Genomic DNA, 20,119 nt, shown 5'->3' on the forward strand with positions numbered 1-20,119 from the left:
CCATATCTCAGTGTCACCATATGCTCAGAGGCACATGTTACCAAATTCTTCCAGGCTACACAGCAAGTGGATTGGACTGTGAAAGAGCAACCCTAATTGTGTTTGCATTTTGACCAATTTGTAGGGCAGTCCAATATCTCAGAGAGGAGGTCAGGTCTCCTGCTCCCCTGGTGCATTCGCTATAGCTGCCCAATTTCCCTGCTTTTTACAGTTTGATAGAAATATCTGTGGGCTATAGGTACATTCTTAAAGCGCAAGGTTTTTTGCCTATTAGTGAATAAATATTACTAAAACTGCTTTCAGAGTAAAACCCTCAAAGCTTAGTCCTGACTGTTGCTCTCAGTTCCTGCTGATACTGCTGGGAAATTGGTGATGCCTAATAAACCTGAGCACTGTGTATTCCCCTTAGACAAGAAGCAACAAAGCTGCAAGCACAACAGTAAGAGTCTGACATGGGGGGGGGTAGGGTTTGTGGACAATCATATTGTAACATAGATTTTTGTTGGATTTTGCAACAAAAACAATCCTGATCAGAATATCCTGGCTGTGAATATTTACTGTAAAAATCAACAAGAGCTTTGCATTCCAGTATATCATCTTTCCACAGATGTTCTTTTGCGAGGCAAATTGGAATTGGGCCTTAGGTGACCAAAGCAGATAAAGAGTTGCAGAGATAGTCTGTGGGAGTGGGGAAGTGTTGGGAGTGGGGTGCCAAAGTGTTGGAACTCCCTTCCCCAAGAGGTAGATTCTTTTTTTATCTCTCTCTTCCTTTCTATAATCCTAAAGAAGGGGAAAAAATACCACAAAGAGGAGGCACAATCAACCAGCAAGAGGGTTTCCTGCTATACTCACAGATTTGGACTCTGCCATCTATCCTGATCCCTCTAGATCAGGGCAAGGGTATCTGTGGCCTGTTCTACATTGCTGGATCACATCTCTGATTATTGGCTATACTGGCAGGGGTTCATAGGAGTTATGGTCCAACAACCGGTTTCCCTGCTCTAGGTTCTGGTGAAATGCCCTGAATGGCACAAAATTGAATGCACAAAATTGAGGGTTCTGCGTACTCCCCTTTCTCCGTAAACTATCCAGATTACTTATAAAACCAACATTGTGGTCATCTGAGCTTCTAGAGTTGATGCCAGTGGTGAATCTGGGATAGACATACTAATGGTCAGAGATCCCACCAAAGAACATACTTAGGTCTAGGGATATCTCAGGAAAATTCTGTCGCCAGGAAGAGAAGGAGGCAGAACTGAGTGAAGGAACCTGAGCATCCTGCTGTCTGTGAATATTCAGGTTACTAAACCTCAACAACAGTAGGAAGGCAGGCTGAGCATTTAAGCTAAAATTGGTGGAAGCCTTGTGGGTTGAATAATTCCTAGCAGGTGAGACAAACTGAGAATGTATGGCACCTGTATGTTTTGTCCCACAGGACAGCTAGTGATGGCAGGGTGGAGGGAGAGATTTTGATCTGGGAAATGGCATGGGGGGAATGGTTAACACGCATCCATTCACCCGCCCACCCTGTAGCAGATTTGATCCTTTAAAAAGAAGTCTAGTACTGCAATCCTTTATAAGATGCTCCAATTCTGTAAGTCTGAGTGCCCTATTGTAGGGTAGAAGGGCGGGATAGAAATATTTTAAATAAATAAATAAAGTCTTACAGAGAGAAAAGGAATGGTGGCTTTACCTGCAGTTGACTTTGGCTCTGGCTCACCCCCCTTTGGCTGTGGGCCCCATTGACTCTTTTTGTTGGTCAACAGCCCTCGATAGAAAAAGAAAGTGCCCCCTGCTGCTGCTCTGACACACTCCTTTTCCCACTACACTAGGCTAAATTGCTGGATTGCTTAAATTAATAGATCATGCATTTTTTGTCTAGGCTGAATGCATCCTTTATCTAGCACTGGAGTACACATTGTTGTGTGCTTTCTCTTAAGAGGTTGTGATCTTTCCCTCCTTAAAAAATAAAACAAACCCCGAGTTTGTGCACATAGTTGAATTGGATCACATCTATACTTTTTTTATCCTCTTCCCTTCTCTCAATTGTGGCTGTTTTGCTTTTGTTTTTAACTGTAAGCTTTTAGCAAGTATCTGTTGCATTTAGAATGGAAAAGTTCATGTTGTTTGTTGCTATATTAAAGATATAAATGACTTGGTGCTCATTTCACCATGTAGGTGAAGGATTTGAGGATCTGCATTACCTCTTTGGACAGGGATGCTTTTGTTGTCTGGCTGTTTTAAAGTCCAGCTGCCTTTGTACATGTAGAGCGAAACTGGGAATGGCAAGAAATTGTGCCTGAAGCTTGCTAGTCAGCCCACATATTCACCCACCCACGCAAAAAGACAAACAATAGGCCTCTGTATGTCAGCTGCTAGGAAGCAGGATTGCCGGAGACTAGTCGTGGCTCCAGCAAGCAACATGTAGAGCCCTGAATTGCCATGCCTGCCCTTTTGTCAGAGATTTCATACTGCCTGACCTGTTTTTTTTGACAGAGTCTCTACCAAATCCTTCTCCTGTGTACCCCAGTGGAAAGAGTGCAACTAAAGTCATGCCCTTTGTGAAATTGTGTTATATTCCTCCTTGTTTTGGTACTCATCAGGATTGTAGTATGATGGTTGTGTTTGGCTTTAAAAATGTTGAAACGTTTTCAAGCTTTGCATGTGCCTTACTATACAAAAATCAAACTGAGAAATAAGGAGCATCTTGGGAGACACATTTGGCCAGGATCTGACCCCTACCACGTTTCTGGAATTCTCTCCGTGAAGAAATACACATGGCCTCATCTGGATCTGCCTTTAAGCAGACCTTAAAAACGTTTCTGTTTTCATTCAGTGTTTTATTGATGTGTTTTGCAGGAGTTATTAGCTGCTGCTGTTTTTATCTGGTTTTTGGATTGTTTTAAAACACCATTAAACATTAAAATTGTGTTTTTAAAACACAATTAAAAAATTACTGCTTAGCCTTGTTTTTGTAAGCCATCTTGCCTGGAAAGGTGAGGTATAGATTTATTATATAAATAAATACTATCCTTGTTATTTAACTGAGATTAAGCCAATGTTCACCAGTTGGGACATAAAAGGAAACTAACTGGTCTTCACAGTTCAAGAAGGATGCAGACAAACTGGAACAGGTTCAGAGGAGCGTAACAAGGATGATAAGGGGACCTGAAACCAAGCCCTATGAGGAGAGACTGAAAGAACTGGGCATGTTTAGCCTGGAGAAGAGAAGACTGAGGGGAGATATGAGAGCACTCTTCAAGTACATGAAAGGTTGTCACACGAGGAAGGCCGGGATCTCTTCTCAGTCGTCCCAGAGTGCAGGACACATAATAATGGGCTCAAGTTGCAGGAAGCCAGATTTCAACTGGACATCAGGAAAAACTTCATAACTGTTAGAGCCATACGACAATGGAACCAATTACCTAGAGAGGTAGTGGGCTCTCCAACACTGGAGGCATTCAAGAGATAGCTGGACAGCCATCTGTCGGGAATGCTTTGATTTGGATTCCTGCATTGAGCAGGGGGTTGGACTTGATGGCCTTATAGGTCCCTTCCAACTCTACTGTTCTATGATTCTATGGTTCTAACTCAGTACAAGCCAGGAATGAAGCACTGAAGCTGATGCAAAAAGGGAGGGGTGAGGGGAGAAAGAAGCTTTGTAAACCTTGATCTAATCTAGCAAGGCTCTTAGTTCATAGAATTATGGACTTAGATCTCAAAGGTGATCTAGTCCAACCCTCTGTTTATCCAGGGAAGCAGATGCTATAGTATCCCTGATAGGTGGTCATTCAGCCTCTCCTTAACAACCTGTAACAAAGAAGAGCCCACTATCTTCCAAGGCAGCTCATGCCGTCAGAATGGAAATTCCTCCCAGTGTTTACTCTGAATCCCCTTTCTTGTAATTTGAACATGTTGGTTTTGGCCCTACCTTCTGGAGCAACAGAAAAAGTTAGAATCAACTATACAACAGCCCTTCAAGTATTTGCAGATGGCTATTACATTGCTTCTTAAATTGTCTCTTTTTCCAAGCTAAACATGCCAAACTCCTGCAACCTTTTCTCATCGGTCTTGGCCCCCAGGCCCTTCACCATCTTTGTCATCCTACTCTGGACACACTTCAGGTTATTAATAATGTCCTTCTTAAACTGTGGTGATCAGAATTGCACACAGTATTCCAGATGAGGTCTGACCTAAGCCAGAATAAAGTGCTACCATTACAACTTAAAATCTGGACAATACTTCTGTGATGATGTAGCCTGAAATTGTATTAGCCTTTTCAGCTGCTGCTAAAAAAGGAAGAGTGCATAGTCTTTAAGCATAGAAACATAGGAAGCTGCTTTATACCAAGTCAGACCTTTGGTCCATTAAATCAGTATTGGCTACACTGATTGGCAGTGGCTCTGCAGGATCTCAGGACAGGGGTCTCTCCTAGCCCTACCTGGAGATACTGGATATTGAACGTGAGACCTTCTGCATCTAAAGCAAATGCTCTGCCAGTGAGCGATGTCCCTTCCCCTATGCAAGAGCGCATAGTCCAGGTCTAGACTGGTAATTTCTTTATTAAGCGTTCTTGAGTATACACTCTTGCTTATAACCTTGAAACACATTGGTGGGCCATATGGATTCTAGTTTAAAAAATAAATAAGTAGATCACCCAACTGAAGTTAGTTCACCCTGGCTATTTCTTTTTGAAAAAATATTGCACCTTTCCTCCATTCAAGAGCCCAAAGCAGCCAACAGCAAGAAAATTAAAACAAGCAGCAATGTCCTTCTTGCCACTGTTACTATTTGGTTGTGCTTCTGCAGTCTTCTTTTACTGGATTGATTTATTGATGGCTATCATCCTTCCCAAACTTCCCAAAACAGCCATATTATAACCAACCAACAGAATGTATATAATTCTGGAGACTAGAGCTGTATGCAAATAGCTTCCTAAAATTCTCCACTCTGTTTGTAGGCAGATACAAACTGTTTCACTGAATTTCTCCAGTAGTTTCTTGGGGGTGGGGGATCACCTTTGGGAGAGGCAGCAGCACAGCTCTTTTCCCCCCTGTTTATCCTGATGATGATGATTTGCCGTCGCGAATGGTAGCGGTAGCAGTAGCAACTGTGTTTGCAGCCTGGCCACCATTTCGCATACTCCATGATGCCCTAGGCATGGTGGTGTTCCAGGGCTTTGTGAGGGAAGGGGGAGAATGGGTAACTGGCACCTAAATAAGCTGAAGGAGAAAATTTTGAGGATATTTTGCAAAGTGTCCTTTTTTGGAAAACGTTTCAGACATTTTCTCAGGTCTTTGGCAAAATTGCAGCTCATCTCTAATGGAGACTGATGGGCTTCCTTAGGGAGGGCATTCCAGAGCATCAGCACCACAACGGAAAAGGCCCTACATCTCAGACCCACTGCTGCATTTCAGTTGGCAATGAGACATAATTCAAAACCACTCTCAGTGGCTACTAGCCATAATGGCTGTGCTTTGTCTCGATAGGCGGAGGTAGCATGCTTCCAAATACAGTAAGGCCCCACTCATATGGCGGGTTACGTTCCAGACCCCCGCCTAAAAGCGAAACCTGCCAGAAAGCAGAACACATTCAATAGAATGGTCCCTGACACCCGAAAAATCCTGTAAAAGTGGAACAAGCGCCATATGAGTGGGGCCTTACTCTAATTGAAAGCCGCTATATTAGCGGAACGCCACAAAGCGGGGCCCTACTATACCAGTTCCTGGAAACTCCAGGAGGGGAGAGTGCTGTCTGCACTCAGGTCCTGCTTGCAGGTTTCCTAGGGGCAACTGGTTGACCACTGTGAGAACAGGATGCTGGACTAGATGGGCCATTGGCCTGATCCAGCAGGACTGTTTTAATGTTCACATGTTAGGTTCTCTGATGTTGACTAGAATACACAGGAAGTAACATAAGGGAAGAGGCAGTCCTTAAGAGCTTTAAAGAGAGAACCTTGAGCTGGGAAACTATTAGGTAGCTACTGTAAAACAAATAATAAAACAAATGATTTAATTGTGGATGAAGGTGCTGATTTGGTGTGCATTATCAAGACCTGGGTGGATGAGCTGGGATGAGTTAATCTGACCCAGCTTTGCCCACCTGGATACTTGGTGCAACACCAGCACAGGCTGCAGGGATGGCGCAGGGGGGAGGAGTTGCTGTGGTCTATAGAACTTCTATCTCTGTCACCAGGAAACCACTCTGTCTTGGAATTGGCTGTGAGGGCCAGCACCTGGTGTTGGGCCGAGGAGACAGTAAACTTGGGTTGCTGCTGGTGTACTGTCCACCCTGCTGCCCAGCAACTTCTCTGACTGAACTGGTGGAGGCCGTCTTGGCTGTGGTGTTGGAGAAACCCAGAACGACAGTCCTGGGTGATTTCAGTGTCCATGCTGAGGCTGTTCTGGCACAGGATCCCATGGCCTCCATGATGACCATGGGGCTGTCTCAAGTTGTCACCGGCCCGACTCATAGGGCAGAGCACACCCTTGACTCGGTTTTTGCTCCAGATGAAGGAAGGGGTGGTCTGGAGATGGGGTGATGGATGTCACCCCATTGTCATGGTCAGACCACTTCCTGGTGACATTGTGGAACAGCGAGATGCATTGGGCTCTTGACACGGCTGCCCCCAAGCGCCCTCTCTGGCATTGTGGAGCTCGGTTTGCACCTTGGTACAACAGTGACCTAGGGGTAGTGAAACAGGCTGGACAACAGCTAGAGCGCAAGTGGTGAAAGATGTGCTGTGAGGCTGATTGGGCACGACTAAAACATCATAACCATGCCTAGTGTGCAGCGGTGAAGAAAGCCCACTTCTCTGCCACCATCGCATCAAGTAGCCATCCAGCTGAGCTTTTCCATATTGTCAGGAGTGTGTTGACATCAGCTCCAGGAAATGGAGTTTTAGACCCTTTGGAGACCCACTGTGAATTGTTTGCAAGGCACTTTGAGGGTAAAGTTGCTCACCATAGCAGTCTTGATGCCCCATCCACATCTACTGTAGTCTCCAGTGAGGTGTTCAGTGCAACGTCTGCTGCAACTTCTTGGGATTGGTTTCAGTTGATGCAGCCTGATGATGTGGACAAGGTGCTTGTGAATATGTGGCCAGCAATGTGTCCTCTTGACCCTTGCCCTTTTTAGCTTGTTAAATCTTGCCGAGGGAGTTTGACTGAGTGGATCTGGGGTGTGGTCAACTCATTGTGGAAGGGAGTGGTTCCAGCTGCCCTGAAAGAGGCAGTGATTCGACTGCTCATGAAAAAGCACCATTGGCTTGCGACAACTACCACCCGGTGGCAAATACCCTGTTCTTAGGGAAGGTGAATGAGAGGGTTGTGGCACAGCAATTGCAAGAACTCTTGGATGAAATAGGTTATCTTGACCCATCTCAGTCTGGGTCAGAGCTTGGAAAAGTTACTTTTTTGAACTACAACTCCCATCAACCCCAGCCAGCACGTGCTGGCTGGGGCTGATGGGAGTTGTAGTTCAAAAAAGTAACTTTTCCAAGCTCTGGGTTCAGGCCTGGTTATGGGACTGAATCAGCCTTTGTTGCCCTGATGGATGATCTTTATCGGGAGAAGGCCGGGGGGGAGTGTGACCCTGTTACTCTTACTTGATCTCTTGCTGGCTTTTGATACCATTGACCATGGTATCCTTCTGGGCCAACTTGGTGAGATGGGTATTGGAGGCACTGTTTTGCAATGGTTCTGATCCTGTCTCTAGGGGGAATCCTAGCAAGATGGAAACACTGTAGGTTGGTGGTTCCTAAGCTCAGATAGTCGGTCAGTTGCCTGCTTTGGATGGGGCCATACTCCCACTGAAGGGTGGAATATAATTCAAACTAATATTAATAATGATGATGATATGCTCTGTCCATCAGCCCCAGATAACAAAATGGCAACTGTTTGGGATGAAGTTTGTTTTGTGTTGGATTGTTGGATTCTGGCATTGACATAAATGGGCAGGATACCAGTGGGATCCTACCATTGGATTGTAAACGCTGCATATATTTACATAATGGCTCAAGGTTATAGCAGCGGTTAATTGCCTCACTTCAAATTCACCAGAGTATCTCTTTGAATTAAGACAGCTGAAAAGTTATGGGAAGATATAGCACTAGATCCTTGGGGAGATGTAAGAAGTGGGGGCTCCAAGAATCTGTATTTGAACTGGTGCTTTTTAACTTGTTCATAACTCATACAGAGAGTGGAATAACCAAGTTTGCTAATGACACCAAACGGTTCAGGGTGGTAAAAACAAAAAAGGATGCAAGCTCCTTCAAAAGGGTCTCTACAACTTAGTTAAATCGAGGGCTGCCAATCTTTTTGGACCCTAGGGCACATTTCAAATTTTGAGACAGTGATGGGGCGCCAGTCACAAAATGGCTGCCATGGAGGGCGTGGCATAACAAAATTAGAGAGTAATCTTGGTGAAATGCTTCCCATAATTGTATTTCCGTACTAGAAAATGCTTATCCTGTTTCTGCTTGCCACACAGTTGTTAAAGGCACAAGAACCCTGATTTTCTTCAATGCCAACACTAAACCAAAGCCTAGGCTGTATCCTGCAAGTAAGCCCTATTAAATATAAAGAGACTTACGTCTGAGTAGACATGTATACCATTGTACTGTAACTATTAGTGAATTTTTAATGAGTCCCTGGTCTTTAGCTCCTGCATAGCAGGAGACATGCCTAAGTCTCTTTGCAAAGTTTTCACATTTGCCTTTTGTGGGGAGGGGGATTCTTTGACATTCACCCACACATTGTGTAGCTGCAGAATCTTAACTTCTAGGGACTACCTGATCTCAGGTGAACCTGGTACAGGAAAGATGCATCCTTATTATTATGGGAAAAGGACAAACCATGGAGATTCCAAGGACTAAAAAAGAGAAACAAGACAGACAGAAGCCGGAAAGGTGCACTAAAAGGAAGGGGAAAACAGCAGCTCCTTGGGATCCCAGGGATTGCTATTGCCTGGTGTTCAAACAACTCACATCAGTCACAGCTCTGACTTCACTCATTGGCTAATAACACTGACAGGCAGGAGCAGCCAGACTGGCGCATTTCACATAAATCGTTTGGAAGGATACCTTCATGTTTTACTCTGTAACTTTCCTTCTAGGAGGACCAGAGACTTACTTTTTTTTTTAAAGAAAGCTCAGATTCTGGGCTACCTGCTAGGGTGCCATTGAAGACCGTTACAGGCACCATGGCAGCGATCTCTGGATTAAATGCAAGTACAGTAGGGCCCCGCTTTACGGCGTTCCGCTTTACGGCGCTTCGTTCGTGCGGCGGTTTTCAATTAGGGAAAGGCCCCGCTCTTACAGTGCTTGTTCCGCTAATACAGCTGTTTTTTTCTGTCGCGTGCCATTTTGACATCATTTTGACGTCATTTTGACGTGATGTGGCCCATTATAATCTATGGGGCCCCGCTTTATGGCGATTTCCGCTTTATGGCGGGGGCCTGGTCCCTCACTTGCCGTATTAGCGGGACCCTGCTGTATAAAGTGAGGCATAAGTGGGCAAAAGATCCTCACTTCACATATACACTAATGGGGTCTGTACTTGCAGTGACTGGTGAAGAAAGGGAGTGTGGAGGATAGCTTAGTCAAAATGTTGAGCATTAGGAAATGGTTTGAAAACATCCAACATCCTAGTGCCTTTATACAAATCTGTGTGCCATAGTGGCTAGAGTGTTGGACTACAACCTGGGAGACCAGGGTTCGAACCCACACAGCCATGAAGCTCACTGGGTGACCTTGGGCCAGTCACTGCCTCTCAGCCTCAGAGAGAGGCAATGGTAAAACCACCTCTGAATACCACTTACTATGAAACTATGAAAACCCTATTCATAGGGTCATCGTAAGTCGGAATCGACTTGAAGACAATCCATTTCTTTCATGGGCCAACCACACTTGGGCTACTGAGTACAGTTCTGGTTGCTGCATCTCAAAAAATATATTGTAGAGGTGGAAAAGCTGAAATGACAGGGAGTGAGCTGGCTGTGAAATAGCGTCGGAGCGGCATTCTGGATCCTCCCCCCTTTACTCTGGAGAGGAAAGAGCTACCATGGAGGTAGCTCAGGGTCTGGTAACCTTTGAGGAGGTGTCATTGCATTTCACCGAGGATGAATGGGCCCTGCTGAATCCAGGCCAGAGAGCCCTTTACAAAGAGGTCATGGTGGAGATTCATGAGATGATAACCTCTCTGGGTAAGGATCCCAATTAGATCACTTCAAGGGTGTTGACGGACTTACCCTGGACATAAGAACATAAGTGTGCCACGCTTGACCACACCTACTTTGTCAGGTCTCAGGCAGCGAATGATGAGCATCCTTTGGTACTCCCCGACTTTTTCTTGCCAGTCCTCTGGAAATGTCTCGTGATGAGACATGCGATGTGATTCAGCTTTACCAGACCCACACACACACACACACACACACCACTGATCAGAGTTGACCATATTGATTGCGTGTAGGGAATTCTCATGAAGGAAAGAAGCCGAAGCATCCATGCTTGCATTCTCTTTTTCTCGACACACACACTTAAACAGTTTTAAACATGTTGATGAAAACCAATTTCAGAATGGGATGACTTTAGAGAAGGAAAAGATGCTTAACCCTGCCTGAAAGCAAAGTCCCATCTGCACCATATATTTTGAACATGTGGCTTTCCCCAAAGAATCCTGGGAAATGTAGTTTACCCCCACAGGGCTACAATTCCTAGCACCCTTAACAAACTACAGTGTTCAGGATTCTTTGGGAGAAGTCATATGCTTTAAGTGTATGGCATGGAGGTGACCCCATTTTTCCACTCCAAATAGTCCTCTCCAAAGCCCCTTCTTTCCATGATAATGTTGTTTCCATTTAATTTAATTTTTGAATATTGTATTGTTTATATTGTGTATTATTGTATTTTTATACCTGTGTTTATTTTTCTTGTAAGCCGCCTTGAGGGCCTTTGGCTGAAAGGCGGGGTATAAATAAAAATTTAATAATAATAATAACAGAAACAGCCCACTAATCAAAATGACCAGTGGGCTGAAACAACTCTCCTAAAAGGAAAGTTTACAATATTTTTAGTTTAGAGAAAAAGACGGAAGGTGGGGGGGAACCTGTAGATAGAAGTTTTTTTCTTCCTCAAAATACTAGAACCCAAGGTTATCCAACAGTGCTGAATGGTGGGAGATTCAGGGCAGTTGAAAGGAAGTCCTTTTTCACATAGCGCATACTAAAATTATAGAATTTTAACTTTAATTTAAACAATTTGAATGGTTTTAAAAGAGGTTTTGGCAAATTCAAAGCTGTTGGTGGCTACTGGCAGGATGAGCACCAGACTGCAGCGGGCCCTCAAAGGTGGCAGTGGTGGCACTACTGCTGGCAGTGCCGCCAGGGGCTTAAATAGGCCAGGCCGCGTCAGCATGGTGTGCACGCACGCCTGTCATCACCCAAGATGGTTGCAGGGGTGTGTGTTGAAGCCCTTGCTGCCATCTTGGGTGATGGTAAGCATGTGCATGCAGTGTGCTGATGTGGAAAGTGACACGGCCAGCATACACTAGCAGCGGGTGGGGGTGTTGCCTCAGTGTTTGGCTCCCATTCCACGATCCGTGACTGCATTGGGTTGCGGAGCACATGCTCCATGACTTGATGCTAGAGAGAATTGCAGAGCAGAAGCTACACCTTCTCAGCCTTAGCAGCAGGGGCCCCTCTCAGCTGCAGGGGCCCTTGGCCAGTGCCCAACCTGGTCACCCGCTGGTGCCAGGCCTGGCTACTAGTCATGATGGCTATATTACTACTAGTATCAGAGGTTGGGTACCTCTGAACACCACTTGTTGAGGATCATGCTTGGGAAAGAGTTGCTGCATTTGTGTCTCACTTGTGTGCTTTGCATAAGCATCTGGTTGACTACTGTGAGAACAGATTGCTGAACTAGGTGAGCCTCTGGTCTGATTCAGGAGGCTCTTCTTATATTCTTATGACTGTAGCAATAATATCATCACTACCAGCTGGGAAGGAGGAAGTGCTGTGACCTCAGGGAGGGCAGTACAAACATGCTATATTGCGCACAAATCATCCCCCTCTCTCTGGGTGCTATTTCTGAGGATGCCGGCCATTGTGATGCTACAGAAAAGAAACACTATATATCTGCAATAGTCGAGGATTAGTTTTGAAGTCATGAGTACATCAGCGCCAAGCAAGTAACAAGCCCCTGTGGTGGGGAGCTTGCTATCTAATTAGTTAATGTCCACTTGGTGCTTTGCAGATGTATCATGCTGCAATAGTACTAAAATTATTATTGTTTTAAGGTACAGTATGTGCACAGGAGGCTATTAATATTCCAAACAAACAATAAGAGACCCAGTGCCTGCAGGAGGAAGGGGAACACCACCATCCCTTCCAGGGAAAGAGAGCCGTTTGCTGCTGCCTGCCTGCCTGCTTGCTGCTGCTGCTCGGCTACCACCACCACCACCCTTTCCTGGTTGGACTTCTGCTCTGCGGGGGTCACACCTTGCAGGACCAGGCCCCACGTACTCAGCCAGCTGTGGCTTATTTTTTTCCACCTGTCCCTTCTCTGGAGGGGATACATAAGCTGGCTGGCTGAGGTGGCTTCTGCTTTGTCTGCCTTTTCTTTTTCTTCTGGGTCTTCAGTTATGTGCCTGGGAGAGAGGACTCAGAGCCAAGTGGGGAGATTTGAGGGGCCCCCAATTAGTGTAGTTATGGGTAGAGGGAGATATGGCATTGTGAGGAGGACTTGCCAGGTAAGGGGAACGCTGCCCAGGCAGTTAATGGTTGTGCCTTGTTCCGGTCCTCCCCACACCCGCAGGTTTGTTGGTTGCCCTAACAGCCAGCTCTCAGGCCTCCAGATGCTGCTGCTAAATGCCAGATCGGTGCATAATAAGATCTCCCTCATTCACGATTTAATTGTGGATGAGGCGGCCGATCTGGCATGTATAACCGAGACCTGGGTAGGTGAGCAGTGGGGAGTCAGTCTGTCCCAGCTGTGTCCACCAGGGTACCTGGTCCAGCATCAGGGTAGACCTGTGGGTCGGGGAGGGGGGGTTGTTTTGGTCTATAGGAGCTCCATCTCCCTCTGCAAGCACCCTGTCCATGTAACTACTGGTCTGGAGTGTTTGCACCTTATGTTGGGTCAGTGGGACAGACTGGGGATTCTGTTGGTGTACCGCCCACCCCGCTGCCCAACAGACTCCCTAGCTGAGCTGACGGAGGTGGTCTCGGGTGTACTGTTGAGATCCCCCAGACTGTTGGTTCTGGGGGATGTCAACATCCATGCCGAGGCCACCTTATCCGGAGTGGCTCAGGATTTCATGGTCTCCATGACAACCATGGGACTGTCCCAATATGCCATTGGCCCAACACACGTAGCAGGGCATACTCTAGATTTGGTTTTTGCAACTGGACACGGAGTTGGTGATCTGAATGTGTGGGGCCTTGCATCAGTCCCTCTGTCATGGACAGATCACTGCTTGCTGAAGTTTAGACTTACAGCGGCCTTTCCCCTCTGCAAGGGCGGGGTACCTATTAAGCTGCTCCGCCCCCAGAGACTAATGGATCCAGATGGTTTCCAAAGGGCTCTGGGGAGTTTTCCAGCTGATAGGGCTGGTGCTCCTGTCGAAACCCTGGTTGAACTGTGGAATACAGAAATGATCTGGGTGGTTGACATGATTGCTCCTGAGCGCCCTCTCCTGTGTAGAGCTCGTATGGCTCCATGGTATACCCCACAGCTGAGAGCGATGAAACAATATAGGAGACGGCTTGAGTGCAGATGGAGACGAACTCCTAGTGGATGCAATTACACACTGGTAAGTGCCTATGGTAAGCTGTATTTAGGGGCAGTGAGGGCAGCAAAAAACAATATTTTGCTGCCACTATCAAATCATCAATCTGCCGCCCAGTGGAGCTCTTCAGAATTGTCCGGGGGCTATTACACTCTGGCCCCAGGGACATGGTAGAACCATCTGAGGCCTGCTGTAATGAATTTGCTAGGCACTTCCAGGATAAAATCTTTAGCATCCGCCAGGACTTAGACTCCAGTGTTATAGCAGGTGAATCAAGTGAGGTATCCAGAGCACAGCCTTGTCCTGACTTCTTGGATGAGTTTTAGTTGGTGCAGCTTGAGGACGTTGACAAGGTGCTTGGACAGGTTCATTCAACCACTTCTGTGCTGGATTCTTGCCCTTCTTGGCTAATAAAAGCTAGCAGGGATGGAACAGCCGGCTGGGCCAGGGAAGTGATTAATGCCTCTCTGTGAGAGCGGGTGGTCCCTGGCTGCCTGAAAGAGGCAGTAGTGAGACCACTCCTGAAGAGGCCCTCCCTGGACCCAGAAAATCTTAATAACTATAGGCCAGTAGCAAATGTTTCATTCCTGGGCAAGGTCCTGGAACGAGTGGTTGCAGGCCAGCTCCAGACACTCTTGGATGTGACCGATTATCTGGATCCATTTCAGTCGGGTTTCAGGCCTGGTTTTGGCACGGAAACAGCCTTGGTTGCCTTGTATGATGACCTTGTCGGGAGAGGGACAGGGGGAGTGTGACTCTGTTGATTCTCCTTGATCTCTCAGTGGCTTTCGATACCATCGACCATGGTATCCTTCTGGGGAGACTAGCTGAGTTGGGAGTGGGAGGTACTGCATTGCGGTGGTTCCATGCCTACTTGGCAGGTTGCCTCCAGAAGGTGGTGCTTGGGGAACATTACTCGGCACCCTGGACTCTCCAGTATGGGGTTCCACAGGGGTCAGTTCTCTCCCCCATGCTGTTCAACATCTACATGAAACGGTTGGGTGTGGTCATCCGGAGCTTTGGAGTGCGTTGCCATCAGTATGCTGATGACACACAGCTCTATTTCTCCTTTTCATCTTCTTCAGGTGAGGCTGTCAATGTGCTGAACTGGTGTGTGGCTGCGACAATGGACTGTATGAGGGCTAATAAACTGAGGCTCAATCCAGACAAGACTGAGATGCTGTTAGTGGGTGGTTCTTCTGACTAGATGGTGGATGTCCAACCTGTCCTGGATGGGGTTGCACTCCCCCTGAAGGAGCAGGTTCGTAGCTTGGGGGTTCTCCTAGAACCATCTCTGTCACTTGAGGCTCAGGTAGCCTCGGTGGCACGGAGTGCCTTCTACCAACTTCGGTTGGTGGCCCAACTATGTCCCTATCTGGACAGGGATAACCTGGCTTCAGTTGTCCATGATCTGGTAACCTCCAAATTAGATTACTGCAATGCACTCTACGTGGGGCTGCCTTTGAAGACGGTTCGGAAACTGCAGCTTGTGCAAAATGCAGCGGCCAGATTGGTAACAGGGACCAGATGGTCCGAACATATAAAACCGATTCTGGCCCGCGTGCATTGCTGCCTGTATGTTTCCGAGCTCGATTCAAGGTGCTGGTTTTGACCTATAAAGCCTTACACGGCTTGGGACCACAATACCTGATGGAACGCCTCTCCTGATACGAACCCACCCGTACACTACGTTCAAGATCAAAGGCCCTCCTCCGGGTGCCTACTCTGAGGGAGGCTCGGAGGGTGGCAACAAGGGAGAGGGCCTTCTCAGTGGTGGTCCCCAAATTATCTTTATCTTTTCGGCGCCAGGTCAAGACTTTCCTCTTCTCCCAGGCATTTTAGCATGTGTTTTTAAATTGTTTTTATGTTGTTTTGAATTTTAAAATTGTGTTTTAAATTGTTTTTAAAATATGTTTTTAAATTGTATATTTGTTTTAATGTTTTTGATTGCTGTAAACCGCCCAGAGAGCTTCGGCTATGGGGCGGTACACAAGTGCAATCAATCAATCAATCAATAAGAGATGTTTCTAAGGGGCTAGAGGCAGATGGCTCAACCTGTATAGGTCTGTCTAGTGGCTCCTGTTGCAGGGATTAGGGCAAAAGCCCAACATGGTGTCTGTGGGCATCACAACATTCTCAGACACCTGCCCAGGTGCCCGTCAAGGCCCTTGCCCCTCCTTAATATTTTTACCTTCCTCTTTTTGTTTTCTTGGAGGCTTGTTCTTTTTGCTTTTGTTTTTTGTCTGTGTTGCATTTATTTTCGGTGGGTGTAAGTGTTTTCTCAGCATCTGCAGTTTTACTTCTGTAAAATAAGTATTTTGTGGTGCTGATGACACTTTCTTAGGGTTGTATTGAGCATAGAGCTAAGTAAGTAGCTCCATTAGTGCAAGGACTTCTGCTTGTACAATAGAACTTCTCCCTGCTTCCTGTCCCTGCTTGCTCCCTAAATCTGTTCTAGGGGTTCCCCCAACCCTCTGGAGCAGATTTGGGAAGGGGCATGCACGGGGAGAGGTCCCGTTGCACTAGGGATAATCCTTGCACTTAGGATGCATTAGCAGCATACTGCTCTTAGATTTTCAAATATGCCCCAGCCCCCCCCCAAAAGTTGGAGTTGTGTGTGCACATAGAGGGAGGAACTGGCATGCTCTCGGATGCACCTCTGTTACCTTTTTTCAGCTTTTTGTTTGCTATTCCTGCATATAGACGCTAAAGCAGGGGTGGGGAACCTCTGCCTCCTTGGCCTAATTAGGCCCACAAGGCCTCAAAGATTGGCCCTCCAGGCTGTTTTTGGCAAATCATGTCCACCTTTCCCATGCTCCCAATTCTTTCTCTAAGTGTGCTCCTGATCCTTTATTTGGGTAGAAACACACTATTCTGCCAGTTCCAATGCGTCTCCACCCCTCTCTTCTGAAAATGGGGGCACATGACTCTAGTCAAACACCACCCCTTTTTATTGTAAAACCTGGTGGGATCAGCTTGAGTGCGTTTTTTAAAATTCAGCATCAAAGAGATTTTGCAACTGATTGGCAGATCAACCCATTCCCCCTCCAGGTGTGGCTAATGAACATTCTTTGATCTGGCAACTAGTGTGTTTCCAGCCTTTGAAGCACCAACTTTTCCATATGAAGGAAGAATCAGCAGTGTACTTGAATTCAAACTGGCAGTGCAAAGGATCTTTCTCTGGGGGTATGGCATTGAGCCATGCCTGCCAAGGACAAATGTCCCTTTGGGTCTGCTGACCTGTCAGAATGGCCCACAGGAAAGCTCAGGATCTGGCCTGCCAGTCAAATGCTGTTCTCCACCCCTGCACAAAGGGGAAGCAAAATAGGTGGCTTTAAATACTGGTTTAAGAAAAGAGAATACAGAACTAAGAAAACAGCATTCTTGCTTCAGAAGCTGCCTTTTGCTGAGTCCAGCCGTTAGTCCATTTGGCTTAGTGTTGTCAACACTGACTGGCAGTGGCTGTTCAGAATTTCAGACAGTAATTTTTCCCAGCCCTACCTGGAGATGCTAGATATTGAACCAGGGAAATTTTGTATGCAAAACATGCATTCTACCATTGAGCTATAGCCCTTAAGTCATCAACGCTCAAAAGTATTCAATGTCACAAAAGTGATTGCTGTTAAAATATATTTTATCCACTACTGCCTCTCTTGTTCTGGATATAGGAACAGAGGAAGCTGCCTTATAGAGTTAGACCATTGGCCAATCTATTACAGTGTTGTGTTAAAAGCGTGAGCTCTACCGCTAAGCTGCAGTCCCACCAGTTAGCATGATATGCTGTCCTTCTGTTTTTCTGTTTTGACCAGTTTCCACTTATGGTGAGCATGGTGTTCTTTCTCTCTAGGGTTAATTTCACACTTTATGGTGTTGGCACATTTGCCTTGTTCAAACCAGTGTTAATTCTCAGGACTGTACAACATGCAAAGGGGAGACATACAGGAATGTTTTTGTGCTGGGAAGTTGCGATTGGCATGGCTCCCTGATGCAGATCTACCCCATATTTGGAGGTGGGCATCTCCCCTTCACCCTTCATATTTCCTTACATAGAATGTCGCTGGTGTAAATGCTGCAAATATGACTGCTGCCATAAAGTGTGAATCTGCCTTTAATTTGAGATTTATACAAAGCTGAATTTCAAGAACCTTTTTTTTGTTAAAGTTCCTGGTGTAGGATAGAGGCTGAAGCATTTTGACTGTTTCAGATCAAGGGCTTATGAACTTTCCTCTTGTTTATGTTGGGATGGGCAACCACATGTGCAGTAATAGTGTTGTAATCTCTGGAGGGTGGTGTTCACAGTACAATAAAGGCAGCGGCCTATGGATTATGACCCTAGTTACTCAACAAAGGTATGAGACTGAAATGTCCTTATTTCTGTAGGTGATTATTGCAAGGAGGCAACCGTGAAATAATATCTGACTCTCATCTGAACAATCCTAGGCATGTCTTGGAGGAAAGGTGGGGGCCACATCATGTAGTGTCTGATAAGCAGCTGATTAGATTCATCACACAACTACCGTGTTTCTCCCTAGCTTGACTTTAAACTAATGAGATGCTTGCTGCTAATCCATATAATATTATGCCATTCTACAAATCTGTAGTGTGACCACAGTTGGAATACCATGTACGGTTGTGGTTGCCACACCTCAAAAAGGAAATTGTGGAGCTGGAACCAAGAGCCAGTGTGATGTAGTGGTTAAGGTGTTGGACTACAACCTGGGAGACCAGGGTTCGAATCCCCACATAACCATGAAGCTCACTGGGTGACCTTGGGCCAGTCACTGCCTCTCAGCCTCATGAAAACCCTATTCATAGGGTCGCCATAAGTCAGAATCTACTTGAAGGCAGTACACACACACACACACACACAGAGAGAGAGAGAGAGAGAGAGAGAGCTGGAAAGGATTCAGAAAAGGGCAACTAAAATAATCAAGGGGCCGGAGCAGCTCCCCTCTGTGGAAAGGTGGTAACATTTGGGGCTTTTCAGCTTAGAGAAAAAGCAAGTAAGAGGAGACATGATAGGGTTGTATAAAATTATGGTGTGGAGAAAGTGGACAGATTTTCTCCCTCTCTGATAACACTAGAACTTGTGGACATCCAATTAAGCTGAACGCAGAAAGATTCAGAACAGACAAAAGGAAGTCCTGCGCACAGTACATAATTAAGCTATAGAATTCACTACCAAAAGGTGTAGTGATGGCCACCAACTTAGATAGCTTTGAAAGGGTAGTTTTAGCAATAACTCGTGGAGTTTATAAGGCTAGCAGTGGGTGCTAGTCATGAAGGTTATGTTCTACCTCGTCCTCCATTGCGGCAGTGTCCCTCTTTTATACCAGTTGTGGGGAAACACAAGTGGGGGGACTGTTATTGCGCAACTGGCTGACCATTTTGAGAACAGGATGAACTAGGCTGGCCTTTGGTCTGAGCCAGCAGGGCTCTCCTTATGTTTTGGACTCCAACTCCAGTCAGCATCAGCCAGCATGGCCAGTGGTCAGAGATGATGGGAGGTGTAGCCCAAAACATGTGGAAGACATCAGGTTGGGGAAGGTTGTGCTAAACTGAGATCCAAAACCAAGTGAATCTCACTACTTGGTCAGTGCTCAGGCTTCTGATTCTACCCTGTTAGTAACTTATGTAACATGTACAAATTGCAGGCCTTTTCTCTGAAGAATCTGAATAGGCTGAATGCTTCACAGCAGGACAACTGCCTTCCAGGTTTTGAATTAGTAGTGCATCTCTGCTTGTGACACTTGATGGTCCCTGGAGGCATAGCGAACAGGCAGCATACAAGCATTTTCTTGGTCCCTTCCTCCCACCACACCCCCCCTTGGTTGCAAATTGTGACCTAGCTGTAGCCAACAGCCTTCCCACTACAGGAATAACTAAATGGCAAGTGCTGAATCAGATGAAATTGATGAATTACTGCAGTGACAGGGGGATGGAGGGGTGGGGAAACTCTGTGTGTATGTGCGTGGTGCGTATGTGTGTGCAAGATTCCTCCCGCACACACTCTGGCTGATGCTAAATGCCGGGAGCTGTGCTCCAGCTGAGCATGATATATATATGGCATAACTCTAAGAAAACTGCCAGTGTTTGCCGATGGCAGAAGCCCAGCTACAGTGACAGAGGATGCCACTCACTCTTCAGGGGTTTCTCTGGGGTCTCTGCTTCCTGAAGCAGCATTGTGATCTGAGACGGTGAAGACCTTTTTTGGACAGCTAACCCATCCCACTGCCAATCAATGCAAGGTTGTTTCCAGTGTCCAAAAAGGCAAGGAGTGGGGGAAGAATGCCAGTTCTTCATGCATCGTTAGCTGCGTGTACAACCGTAGG

At 46.3% G+C, this 20,119-nt stretch overlaps 1 protein-coding gene across 6 annotated transcripts in view; it reads left to right on the forward strand.

Annotated features, from left to right (window-relative positions):
- TMEM63C (transmembrane protein 63C) overlaps positions 1–20,119 on the forward strand; it is a 136,563-nt gene that overhangs the window by 26,470 nt on the left and 89,974 nt on the right. The window lies entirely within an intron of this gene.

This window comes from Rhineura floridana, chromosome 2 (assembly GCF_030035675.1).
Source record: "Rhineura floridana isolate rRhiFlo1 chromosome 2, rRhiFlo1.hap2, whole genome shotgun sequence".
NCBI classification, from domain to species: Eukaryota; Metazoa; Chordata; class Lepidosauria; order Squamata; family Rhineuridae; genus Rhineura; species Rhineura floridana.